Source organism: Elephantulus edwardii, unplaced genomic scaffold (genome assembly GCF_000299155.1).
Source record: "Elephantulus edwardii isolate Elephantulus edwardi_28Jun2011 unplaced genomic scaffold, EleEdw1.0 scaffold00044, whole genome shotgun sequence".
NCBI classification, from domain to species: domain Eukaryota; kingdom Metazoa; phylum Chordata; class Mammalia; order Macroscelidea; family Macroscelididae; genus Elephantulus; species Elephantulus edwardii.
In genome coordinates this window covers 8,326,579-8,337,958 of record NW_006399794.1, presented here as the reverse complement: position 1 = coordinate 8,337,958, position 11,380 = coordinate 8,326,579, and positions in this window count along the sequence as shown.

Sequence of the window (11,380 nt, the reverse complement as noted above, 5' to 3'; positions counted from 1 at the left end):
TATGATTGAAAAATAACTTCTAGCTACATATTTTATGACACATACACATATCTTGTTCTTTTTTTAAATACTAACTGTCAACATCCACAATACCTTAGAAATTAGCAAAATTTTAGCAATATGATACTTTTCACTAAGCATGATGATAACCTTGGCTTTACACATTGTCCAACTTTCAGATATACATTAAGCAACAACGTCAGCCTAGATACAAAGGTATGCCTAACCCAGGCCATGGTCTTCTTGATTACTTGTTATGCTTCAGAGAGTTGGACAATGGCTAAGGATGACAGAAGAAGAATAGATGCCTTTGAGTTGTCATGCTGGAGAAGAGTCTTGAACATACTGTGGACTGCCAAGAAAACAAATAGGTCTGTCTTGGAAGGGTGAAGCCAAGTCTCTCCTTGGAACCTAGGATTCTGAAGCTCCACCTCACTTACTTTGGGCATGTGGCCAGGAGAGATTGGTCCTTGGAGAAGGACATCAAGCTCGAAAAAGTGGATAGACAGCACAGGAGAGGGAGACCCCCTGATAAGATGGATTGATACAGTAACTAGGATGATGGGTATTGCTGTGTCGGAGTTAGTGAGACTGGCTCAGGATAGGGAAGGGTTCAGAGCTGCTGTACATAAGGTTGCTATACATGGCAAGCTATTCAGTGGAATATAAAAACAATAACATACTATGACAGGTTTGGAAGCAGGAATAGAATCTACCTCCTAAATAACATGCCTGCGGAAACTCTATGAACTTTGATATATTTCCATACTTGTAGAGGGGCTTCAGGCCTTTTGTTCATAGGGTTGCTATGAGTCGTGCTCAACTTGAAGGCAATCAACAACACACCAACAGTTGCTGAGTTAGTAGTGATCAGGAAAACAGATTCCCTACCCTCAAAAGCATTTTAATAAAGTGAAAATATAATTAAGCAAATATAAAATCATAAATTGAAATAGTTGCTAAGAAAATAGTAAATTATATGAGAATGAAAAAAACTATATGAGAATGAATAAAAGATAAGCTCTAATGTAAAGGAGTCACAAAAAATCTTTACTGAGGGAGTATTATTTATCATAAAGTTGAATAAGAGTTTACCAGGTGAAAATTAAGAAAATATATAAAATAAATTAACCAGTATATGAAGGTCTCAAGGCAGGAAACAATTTGATGGATTAGAGGGAAATAAATCAATTTGATGAAAATTCAGGGACTTGTAGCAATAGTCTTGGTTGCAGTGATTGTGGTTCTGATAGTGCCATGATACAGTCAGTTGGAATGTCCCCTCTCCTCCTTGAAGCTAACCTCCAAATATCAGGACAAATTGTGCCTTGGTGGAAGCTTAAGTTATATGACATTACCCAGGGCTTGACATGTTTTCTCATCAAAGGATCAAAACCAAAATAGAAGTGCTATTTGTTTCCTTAATTTCACTATAATATTAAGGTGTAATAACTACACATAATAAATATTAATTCAATATAAAATAATACAAAATCAAAACACTTTCTTCTCAATACTGACTTCTTTTGCTTACCAGTTTTCTTCTTCAGAGGCAATAACGTCAATTCTTCTATATCCTTTGTGGGTAATGAATAAGGCAGACTGAATAGTAATTGATGCTTTTGAATTGTGGTATTGGCAAAGATTATTGAATATACTATGAACTGCCAAAAGAATAAACAAGTAAGTCTGCTTGAAGAAGTGCTTTTATGGCACTCTTTAGAAGCAAAGATGATGAAACTTTTTCTCACTTATTTTGGTCATGTTATCAGGAGAGTCAAGTCCTTGAATTAGGACATCAAACTTGGAAAGATGGATGGTCAGAAAAAAGAAAATCCTCAACAACATGTATTGACAGTGACTGCAAAAAAATGGGTGCAATTAAGAGACTTGCTTAGGACAGGGAGAAATTTCTATAATTTGTTCATAGGATTAATACAAGTCAAAATCAATTCAGCAATACCTAACAAAATTCACATATATCCATTTGGAGAAATGTCAAATATATACTATATGCGCATGTGTGTATGTGTATGTGTGTTTCCAGAAAAACTATAAGTACTTTGAGTGGTCGGCATGCAATGTCCTTCATTTCTATTTTTATCTGAAAGTTTATTCAACATAAACATGTTTTATGAGTTCCACTGAATTTCATAATATTAAAAAATTCACCTTACATAAAATAACACCCTAATGTAAAAGATATGGAAAGATACTTTTCCCGTTCTTTTTTCCTATAATAATTTTGCAACTATGAAAAATATTTATGATATTTTCTATAACTGGTTGATTCTTAAATCATCAATTACTTTTTCTATCTTGTTCTGGTCATACATAGTCTTTTCTAAATCCAAATAATTCCAATTTGTTTGACTGATATATATGTAAAGAGTTACAATTTTTTCCTTACAAAATTTTCTTACCAACAACCAGACTAAGATTAGATAAACATCAAATTCTTAAAAAAAATTCATCCTGTCATCATTTAATATTTTTGGGGAGCCCAAAGGACAAAAACAATGCAAGAAATGTCAGGTTCCCATGAGGAAGAGAAGAGAGAGGAACTTACGTGAGCCCAGTAACACCTTAGGGAAAAGAAGAGTACCAGCCCTTGGACTGCCTCTGAGGACAAAAGACATATTATCTGGGAATAAATTTCTAAAAGTCAGGACTGGGAACATGGCCTAGCCACATAGTCATGCCATGGTACAGAGAAGAAAGCAGTGATCTGGCTGCAGCTCTGGCCATTAGTGACTCAGGACAGAGAATATTTCCCTGGTTCCTCATCTGCCTCTTGTGACAACTACTGAAGGGCATACATAAAGGTTGCGAGGTCAAGCAGAGATAAGAAAGGCAGACCACCCTGCTGAGCGCAGGTAAGACTCCTCACAACGGGCCAGATCAATCACGGGCCCTGTCCAGGGGCAGGTGCTCACCTGGACAAGGACTGGGCAGGGTGGACTGAAACACATAATTCTGTTTCTATGCACTAAGATAATTGTATCTTTCTCCCTTTTTCCTGTATCTGTTTTCCTTGCATGTTTCATAGGATAAGTGAGATCTGAGACCACAAGAAGATTTTAACTATTCAGGGTTAGCTTGTTTGTTTGCTTGTTTCCAATTCTTTCCCATAAACTTCCTGTATGAGGGAAATGTCAGTCTCAAGAGTCTATGTCTTGATTTCACAACAATTATTCAGGGAATTGTCAGAGTAACTGCAGGGCTCCAGCAGGTTAGAGATGATGAGGATGGTACAGGATAGTACATGGGTCAGATTTGATGTTCATAGGGTTACAGTAAGTTGTACTCAATGGCACCTAACAATAACAGTTCAGGGAAGACTTGCCTTAGTAGAATTTCAAAGGACAGAGGATACCAGAGGACAACATCTTTGTCATTTCAATTCTATGGGCATAGAACAGCAGATTCCTGTTTCCAGGTATAGTTAGTTGCTTTATGATTAGGAAAGGAATGTTCCTTTAGCAATACCAGAGGAAACTGGGAGGAGCTGTGGGTAAACCTCTGATGACCAACTTCTACAATGGCTCTCATTATGGAGCCAGGGTGCAATCTCCTTTGCTAGTCAAAGTTCAGACCCAAACTCACTGCTATTAGGTTGGAAACAGCTTATAGCTGATCCTCCAGTGGGTTTTTTGGAGGCTATAAACTGCACTGGGAAGATTGTCCACCTTTTTCCTGGGAGTCTCTGGTGGAGTTAAACCACTAGAAAGTGCCTCCACTGGGTGAACACTCCATGGACGATGCCACAAAGTTTCCAGGTATAATGCAGTCTCTTTCATCCCTTTCACCACTCCTCTTTCTTCCCCCTAAATCCTTTTCTACCAGCAAGTGTACGGCATAAATGTCACAAAACAGAGCTGGTGAAAGTGATTATAGTAGAATATGGGTGTGTATGGAATACCAGAGGAATGTCTATCTGTGTTTCATTGACTATGCAAAGACATTTGACTGTGTAGATCATAACAAACTGTGGCTGACTCTGAGAAGAATGGGAATCCCAGAACACTTGATCGTTCTAATGAGAAACTTATACTTGGACCAGGAGGCAGTAGTCAGGACAGAGCAAGGGAACACTGCATGGTTCAAAATTGGGAAGGGCGTACGCCAGGGATGCATCCTATCTCCATACCTTTTCAACCTATATGCAGAACAGATTATCCGGGAGGCTGGGTCTTTGAGGAGAAATGTGGGGTCAAGATTGGTGGATGATTTATCAACAATCTGCGTTATGCAGATGACACAACCCTGCTTGCTGAAACTGAGGAGGACCTGAAGCGCCTGCTGCAGAGTGTCAAGGACTGCAGCCTACAATATGGATTGAGGCTCAATGTCAAGAAGACAAAGATTCTCACCACTGGACCAATTGGCAGCATCAGGATGGATGGTGAAGAGATTGAGATTGTACACAGCTTTAGTTTGCTTGGCTCCATAGTCAACAGTCTTGGCACCAGAGGCCAGGAAATTAAAAGGCGCATTGCCATGGGAAAGTCTGCTGTTAGGGACCTCTCCAAAGTGCTGAAGAGCAGTGGTGTCTCTCTGGAGACTAAGGTGCGTCTGATACAGGCCATGGTCTTCACAATCACCTGTTATGCATCAGAGAGTTGGACAATGACCAAGGAGGATAGAAGGAGAATTGATGCCTTTGAGCTGTGGTGCTGGAGAAGAGTATTGAGAATACCATGGACTGCTAGGAAAACAAACAGATTTGTCTTGGAGAGGGTTAAGCCAGGTGGCTCCTTGGAGGCAAGGATTCTGAGGCTCCATCTAACTTACTTTGGACATGTTGTGAGGAAAGACCGGTCCTTGGAGAGGGACATCATGCTTGGGAGGGTGGAGGGACAGCGCAGGAGAGGAAGGCCCTCTATGAGGTGGATTGATTCAGTGACTGGGATAATTGGGATGGGAGTGTCGGAGACAGTGCGATTGGCACACGACAGAGGGGAGTTTAGGGCTGTTGTACATAGGGTCACTATGAGTCGCAGGCGACTCGACGGCACAGACTCGACGGCACATAACAACAACAAAAACAACAACATGGAATCCAAGTAAATACTCTCTTTTAAAAAATTATTATATTATTTTTGTTTGCGTGTACGGTCAAATTGGATCTGACAGGTACAGGAAGAGATTGCCCCTCCTTCTCCAGCAGAGCATCTGGTAGATTTGAATCGTGTACCTCTGGGATTGCAGTGCAGCTTCTTGCCACTAGGCCACCAGAGCTCCCCCAAGTAAATATTCTAATGAATGCCAGTGACCAGTAGAAATTTTAGAAAAATTGCACTTCATGAAAATTCTTTTTTGTTTATTTGTGTTAAAATGTATAATAACAGACACTGTGCTGAATACAAGTTTCTGCTCTAGAGACATAGACCAAAGGAAATTGCTCGGCCAATGGAGACCCCTCTCTGTCAGTAGGCATCCATTAGTCTCTCCTCAGGAGATAGGCAGGCAGTCTTTTCTTGTGTGATTTGCAGCTGAAGAAAAGCCACTGGACAGACAGCATGAGTCAGTCTGACTCAACAGGAATGAGTTTGTTTTTCAGTTGCTTTAAAATAGTTTGCAGGAAATAAGATGTAAAGATGTCAGTAGAATATAACTGATTAAAGGATTTTTGAAATATACAAGAAAATATAGATGATTACTAATCCTACCAGAAAATATCTTAGGCAAGAGCAATCTGAGTTATTAAGGTGCATAAGTTAAATTCTAATAGGTGAGAAAAAGGCACGTCCAGGCAGAGAAGATGTCACATGCAAAGGTACAGATGAGGGATCAGCAAACCAAAACTCATGGACCAAGTCCAGTCCACAACCAATTTTTGTATTGTCCATGAATGAAGAAAATTTTTTCATCCTTAAATCGTTTAAAAACAGTAATTATTGACACTTGAAAATTGTATCAAATTCAAATGTAAATGTTCATAAATAGTTTTATTGGCACACAATTGTACTGGTTTGTTACGGTATTGTATATATTTGTACACCTATAAAGGAATATAAAGGAGTTCTGGTGCTTTAGTGATAAGGAGTTGTCTGTCCAAAGTTTGAATTCATCAGCTACATGGAAGAAAGATGGGCAATCTCCTCCCATTTGATTAAACTATCTCTAAAACACTGCTGAAGGATCAGCTTTAAGTCAGTTCTGACTAGAAGGCACAAAAATATATTGTATAGTGGAAGTTCTACCTGGTGAATAAAGAGTTGCACTGCCAGTCCAAAGGCAGGTAGTTTGAATCTACCAGCTGCTCAGTGGGAGAAAAATGGTCAATAAGTATAGAATTTGAATAGGTACTGAGTGAGTGACTCCTTAAAAGGTCACATGCTCCACAAAGCCCTAATCACATACTTTTATCCATTGGACTTCTGAGACTGTAAAAGGCATGTAAGGAGATTGCCCATCTTCCACCCTTGAAGCAACTCATTTCAAACCGTCAAAGAGCTGCAGCCCATGGGTTAGCAGTGCAGCTCCTTAGGGTCTATGCCACCAGAGCTCCCGTAAAAGGAACTAGTTTGTTCAATAAACGTTAACAACTCAGCATTGGTGAAAAGTTGGGTTCTTACATGTACACAATGTTGGGTGGTTGGTTTGTGGTTGTTATGTTTTGTGGGGAGTTTTGGTTGTTGATTTGTCTTTTTATTTTAGAAGCTGTTACTCAATGAAGAAAGCTCAGAGGAATAGTTACGTGTAGGGCTAGAAACTGCAAAGTTGCTAAGGCAGCATGTGGCCCCATGAGCCTCCCCACGGAGGGCTACCTTCTAAATCAGGAATCTATAAGACTGTACTGGGTTGAGTTTGTTTTGGTGTTTTGGTTTGGGGATGTGGGGGATTTTTTATTTTTGTTGTTTAGGGGGTTTTGTTTTGTTGCTTTTTTGGTTTTGGTTTTGTTTTTAAATAATACCATAGCATTTAAAGATCTTAGAATAATATTTACGTGACATTTCTTTAAATGTCTCTGTCATGTCTCCCTGAAAAATTTGTAGGTAACAATCATTGTTTGTATCTCAAATCAATAGGTGGCTTAGGTTAGAGATGTAGGAAAGGTCTTTAAAATAAATTACGTGAGTACCTTAAGGGCCTTAATATAATTTTTCCAAATTGCTTGTGAGAAAAATTGTCCTAATTCACAATAGCCAAATTCAAATCTCCAGCATTTACAATGAGCACAGAGCATTGTAATTCTTTCTACTTTTCTAAATCTAATGAACACTATTTAATTTTAATTGTTTCCTGGACACTTTTGAGTAACATCAAGTATTCATTAGGAAAACTGAATACTTTTATGTGCTTTTTAGGAAAATCTGCTTTTATTTATGTGATTTTAGTTGGCTTTTTTTCCCTCCATTAGTAATGGTGGTTTAAATAATTTAAACACAGCAACAATTGTAAGGATGCTATAGGACAGGGTGATGTGTCATTCTGTTAGGTCACTATGAGACAAAACTGACTCAATATCATCTAACAAAAGCAAGTGCATTGGACAGAATGATTCTAGATCTTGGGCTGAAAAAGAAGAAAACCTGCTTCTGACAGTTTGAGAGTATATTGACTCAGATGCTCAACACTTAATATTCTCTGGCGGAGGAAATGGAGTTTGAGAGGGATCAACCAGAAGTCAGCTGCCATCTTTTCTTCTTTTTCAAATAAGATGATTGATAAATGATCTTTATTTATGTGTGTTTTTTTTTTATTTTATACTGGTTTACTTACAAAGTTCATGAAGTTTGTATACATTGTTTTTCAAACCAGATCTTTCCCCTTTCCTTTATCCACCTCTCCCTCTACCCATCTAATTGTGTGACCCTTTATTAGGGCTCCCTTCCCCTTTTTGGGTCCTCATAGTTGTTCTAAAATAATGGTTTTGTATAGATTTATCTTTATGAGATTGAGTTAGTTCACTTAGCATAATTCTCTCCATTCCCTCCCATGGTAGGTAGTAATTTACAAAATCATTGCTCCTTTATGCAGTCAACCTTCTTATTGGTGATGTTTTTGTTATTTTTTTTAGCTGACATTTTTATATTGTACTTTGTGCCTTGTCCCCCCTATGATATTCACTTAATATTCCTAAGCTCTTTATAAATAAATTAAATAAACACTACTTACTATTTGTTGAAATATCACGAATAGTTTTCAAGTTTGTATCAGTCTCCTAAAATGATTTAAAGTTATTCTAAAAGTTGTTGTAAGATATACGGTATCTTATTCTAAATAATGTATGTTTGTTCATCTAAATAAAAAAGAATACATCATGAAGGAGGACAATAAAATATTGAATCCAAAGGATTCAATATTTTAAAGGAGAAATTTAAAATATTGTAATTATATCATTAAGATACTGACATTTAAATAAATAAAATTTCCTGTGTGTAGATACAGCTTTTCTTTTCAATAAATATCTTTACAAAGAAAGTACCAATTTGTGATACACCATCTGTTCTGCTAAATACTATTTCCTCATATGATTTATTCTTCTATTGTAGCATAATTTAAGTGACAGTATTCATTCTATGGATGTGTAGCAGATTTATCTAATCAACTTGCTATTTATTTGACTTTTGGTAATTTGTTACTGTTTTATTATCATAAATAAAATTGATAGGAACTTTCTGTTAAGTAAAATATACATTCAAAATCAATGTAAAATTATAGATATTGAAAGATCTTTGATACATACATATGTACTGTGAAATCTATTTGTCATTTTGTCCTGCAGTGCTTTTAATACAAGGTTTATTTCATGTATATAATTATATCACCTTTCAAATTTTCTTTTGGAGAATACAGCATTCTTTTTGTACCTTTGGAGTCCCTAAAATTACTCATCTATTTTTTTTCTCTGATGATCTTTATAGTCTTAGGTTTTCCTCTGTGATTCTTGATTCATCTTGAGTTAGTTTTTGTATATAGCGTAAGGTGTAGATCTTTGTTTTCTTTATAATTTTTTTTCTGCTAATGATTACCTGGTTTTGCCAGGACCATTTAATAAAGAGATCATCTTTTTATATTTAAAGTTTGTAATCCTAGGTCAATGATCAGCAGCCCATAAATGAATGGATTTCTGAGATCTCAATTCTGTTCCTTTGGTTTTGGGGTCTGTCATTGTATTGAGCTGTGCTGACTTAGTAGTTCTATAGTATGTCTTGGAATTGGGGCTTATGAGGCCCCCTACTTTGCTGTTCTTCTTCAGAAGTGCTTTTCATATCTGAGGTTTCTTTCTTGTTGATATGAAATCAGTAGTTGATTTTTTTTAACTCTTCAAAAAATGTTCATAGTATCTGGATCAGGATTGCTTTATATCTATAGATCACTTTGAGTATTACCGACACTTTCATAATCTAGTCTTATCCATGTGAAAGAAATGTTCTTCCATTTACCTAGATCTCTTTGGTTTCTTGCAGTTGTTATTGTTATGTGTTATTAGGTGCTATCAAGTTAAGTATGATTTATAGTGACCCTATGAACAGCCAACCTGAACCTTGTCCTATTCTGTGCCATCTTCACCATCCATGGCACATTCAATTCCATTGCTAAAGTCACTGTGTCAATTGATCTCACTCTCATTGGAGGTCTTCCTCTCCTTCGCTGACCTTCCATTTTTCTAACCTCGCTTAACTACATTTCCAAAGTCTGAAAACTGAAGTTTCACCCTTCTTTTCTCCAAAGAGCACTCTGGCTGCACCTTCTTCAGAAAGGAGAAGGTGTTCTTTTGGCAGTCCACAAGCTATTCAGTAGTAATCTCAAGCAGCACAACTCCAAGGCATCAATTCTTCTTCTGTCATTCTTATTCATTGTTTAGCTCTGTGATGCGCAGGTGATTGAGAAGCCCATGGCCAGAATCAGGCACACCTTGGTCTTCAAACTTACATCATTGCTATTCAACAATAGCAGTGATCTACTGTGCCTGACAGTAGATGTACTCAATACGTCTCCAGATTTCTTGCTGCTGGTACCAAAGATATTGATTATTTATCCAAGGAAGATTAAATCATTGACAGCCTCACTGCTTTCTCCATCTATCATAATGTTAACTGTTGGCCCTGTGGTGAGGATCTTTGTTTTCTTGATGTTGAGATGTAATCCATACTAAAGGCTGTAGTCCTTGATCTTCTGCAGTAAGCTTTTTATATCCTCCTCACTTTCAGCAAGAAAAATTGTCTCATATGCATAATGCCAGCTGTTGAGGAGTCTTCTTCCAATCTGGATGACACATTCTTCTTCAGAGTCCAGCTTTATGAATTATTTGCTCAGCATACAGATTGAATAGGTATGGAGAAAGAATACAACACTGACACACACCCTTCCTGATTTTAAACCATGCAGTATTCCTTGCTTGGTTCAGACAACAGCTCCTTGATCTAGGTATAGATTTTGCATTAGCACAATTAAGTGTTTTTGGATTCCCATTCTTCTCAAGGTTTGCCATAACTTGTTTTGCTCCTCATAGTCAAACACCTTCCTGTAGTAAATAGAACATAAATAGACATTCTTCTGGTATTCTTTGCTTTCAGCCAGGATCCATCTGGCATTAATGATGATATTCCTGGTGTCACAGCCTTTTCTAAAGTCAACTTGAACTTCTGGAAGTTCCATTACTGTACTGTTTTAACCATTTTTTAATGATCTTCAACAATGTTTTGCATTCATGTGATATTATTAATAATAATGTTTGACAATTTCCACATTCTGTTGGATCAGCTTTCTTGGGAATGAGGACAAATACAGACATCTTCCAATCCATTGTCTAATTAGATGTCCTCCAAATTTCTTGGCTCATATTGGTGAGCATATCCAGGGCTGCATCTGTTAGCTGAAACGTGTCAATTTTTATTCCATCAATTCCTGGGGCCTTATATTTCTGCTAATGCCTTCAGTTAAGCTTAAACATCATTCTTCATAATATCATTGGCTCTTGTTCATAAGGTACTTTCTGAAATTCTCCAGAATATCAATCAATTATTTTTGCTATAACAATTCCGTGTATTCCTTCTATCTTCTTTTGATATTTCCTGGATCATTCAAGATTGTACCTATAGCATCTCTCACTATTGTACCTTGAGGATTGATTTTTTTTCTTTAATTCTTTCAGCTTGAGAAATTCTAAGTGACTTCTTCCCTTTTTACTCTCTAACTCTAGTCCTGTGCATATTTCACTACAATATTTTTGCTTTATCTTCTCAAGCTGTGATGTGAAATCTTCTGTTCAGGTCTCTTACTTCAGAATCTCTTCCTTCTGTTTCAGCTTCTCGATGCTCTAATGCCACTTTCATAGTCTCTTCTGACATCCATTTTGGTTTTTCTTCCTCCTGCATTTTTTTTTGAGTTGTTGTTTTTTTTTCTATAATTATATTTTATTAATTTT